This window comes from Echinops telfairi, unplaced genomic scaffold (genome assembly GCF_000313985.2).
Source record: "Echinops telfairi isolate 266 unplaced genomic scaffold, ASM31398v2 ScPeMD7_5;HRSCAF=22, whole genome shotgun sequence".
In the NCBI taxonomy this organism is placed as follows: Eukaryota; Metazoa; Chordata; class Mammalia; order Afrosoricida; family Tenrecidae; genus Echinops; species Echinops telfairi.
Genome location: NW_022103901.1, coordinates 31,230,507 through 31,233,183, shown reverse-complemented (window position 1 = coordinate 31,233,183; position 2,677 = coordinate 31,230,507).

The window sequence follows — 2,677 nt, the reverse complement described above, 5'->3', positions numbered from 1 at the left end:
CACCCTCCCGGTATGACCATTCTCACCACTGGTCCTGAAGGGTTCATCTGTCCTGGATTCCCTGTGTTTCCAGTTCCTATATGTACCAATGTACATCCTCTGGTCTAGTCTGATCTGGAAGGTAGAATTTGGATCCTGATAGTGAGGGGTAGGAAGCATTTAAGGACTAGAGGAAAGCTGTATGTTTCATCGTTGCTACCCTGTATCCTGACTGCTCATTTTTCCCCCATAACCCTTCTATAAGGGAATGTCCAGTTGCCTAAAGATGGGCTTTGGGTCCCCACTCTGCACTCCCCCTCATTCACAATGATATGATTGTTTGTTCATTGATGCTTGATACTTGATCCCATCAACCTCTTGTGATCACACAGGCTGGTGTGCTACTTTCATGTGGACTTTGTTGTTTCTCATTTAGATGGCCGCTTGTTACCTTCAAACCTTTAAGACCCCAGATGCTATATCTTTTGATAGCCAGGCATCATCAACTTTCTTCACCACATTTGCTTATGTATGCCTGTCTTCAGTGATCGTGTCAGGAAGGTGACCATCATGGAATGCCAGGTTAATAGAACAAAATGTTCTTGCATTGAGTAAGTACTTGAGTAGAGGTCCAATGTCCATCTGCTACCTCAATACTAAACCTATACATATATGCACATAGATCTATTTCCCCATCATCATATATAAATATATTTACATATGTGCATGCCTGTATTTAAGCCTCTATAAATGCCCTTTGCCTCCTAGTTTGTTCCTAATAAAACCAGCTGCATATAAACAACTGATCTTTGACAAGGACCCCCGAAGCATCAAGCAGTTGTCAAGCAGTTGTCGGATGCCCTGTTTAACAAGTGGTGCTGGAAGCAATGGAGAGCCCTGTTGTAGAAAAATTAAACAAGATGTGTACCTCACCCCATGGAAAAGAACAAACTTAAGGTGGATCACAGACCTAGAAGTAAAACCCCAAACTCTCAGGACCATCGATGAAGGAACTGGGACAAACCTAAAAACCTCGGCTAATGGAGTATATAGCCTAACTGCAGTAGGGAAGAGTATACACACAGGTGAACCTGAAATCGACAAGTGGTATATACTGAGGATAAAACACCTATGTGCATTGAAAGACTTCACTGAGGGAGTAACAAGAGAACTCACAGACTGGGAGAGGATTTTTAGCACTGACACACCAGACAAAGGGCTTTTTACTAAAATCTACAATATCCTCCTAGTTTGCAAAAAGAAGAAAGCAGTTAACCCCCTGAGGAGGTGGGCAAAAGATCTGAACAGAAGCTTCACAAGGAAGGAGACCAGAATGGCCTATAAGCATATGAGAAAATGCTCCTGATCATTGGTCATCAGAGAAAAGAAAACTAAAACAACCATGAGATACCATCTAACATCCTTGAGGATAACCCAAATCAGAGAGCAACAAATTTTGGAGGGGATGTGGTGAGACAGAAACTCTTCTCCACTGCTGGTGGTCTTGAGGATACATACAGCCTTGGTGGAGAGTGACCTGGTGATATTTAAGACAAACGGAAATTGGGCTACCTTATGACCCAGCTATCCCTCTACTGGATATATAGCCAGAAGAGGTAAGAAAAAAACCACGACCAGTCGTCTGTGCTCCAATGTTTATTGTGGTGAAATTCACGATTGCAAAGAATTGCAAACAACCTAAATTTGCATGGATGGATGAGTGGATTAGAAAACTCTGGCACATACACACCACGGAGTACTACGCATCACTAAAAAGCACTGATGATCACATGAAACATGTCGTTTCATGGGAAGAGGTGAGGAAATTATGCTAAGTGAAGTTAGCCAATCACAGAAGGACAAGTACAACATGAGTCCCCTGAGGTAAGTACACTCAACACAGTAGGTCTAGAAGAAGAGCCACTTATCTCACATTATAGGGGTTGAGGAACAGGCAGCCGAGTGGAGGTTGGACCAAACCCAAGGAGGTACATGTTATTCCAACACAAAGAAGCAGAATGGGGAGGGAGAAAACGTTGGAGGGAGGGAGATGACCCCACAGGGGCGTATGGGGGGAAGCAGTGCACTAACCCAGCCAGGGAGAGATTATTGTTTATGTCTCCACAGAATTGGGCGTGTGCATGCAGACCCCACCATGGCACACCAAACCTTGAGGGCAACCTAATTACATGGAGGACAATACTGGGGACACACCACAGGGGTTAGTCCCATCGGAACCACCCCGAAGCAGGGCAAACCAAAAGGGAACAGAACAGAACAGCAAAGAGAAAACACAAAGACTCTGAAGCGTCCAACAATTAGACTACAGGCTGGGAGGGGCAGCTCACGGAATTCTCCCAGGACAGGAGGGGAGACAGCCAAAAAGGTCAGCAGACAGACCTGGAATTATGTATTTTCTGTTTGTTTTTCTTTTTTCAAACATTTGTTTTCTTTTTGTTTGGTCTCTGTTATTGTTGGGTTGCCTACTTACATAAGATAGGCATGGGTGGACTGGACCCCATGCTGGCACACCAGGTCTGGAGGATGATGTCCCTGCTGGAAGCTGATGGGACACAGAGGGGACTGTGAGGCTGACATCAGCTTGTGTCATGTTGTCCCCTTACTGGAGCAGACTTTGACAGAGGACAATTCTGGGGTCACACGTTGGGGAGGTAGTGTGATCTGAACTACCGCCCCG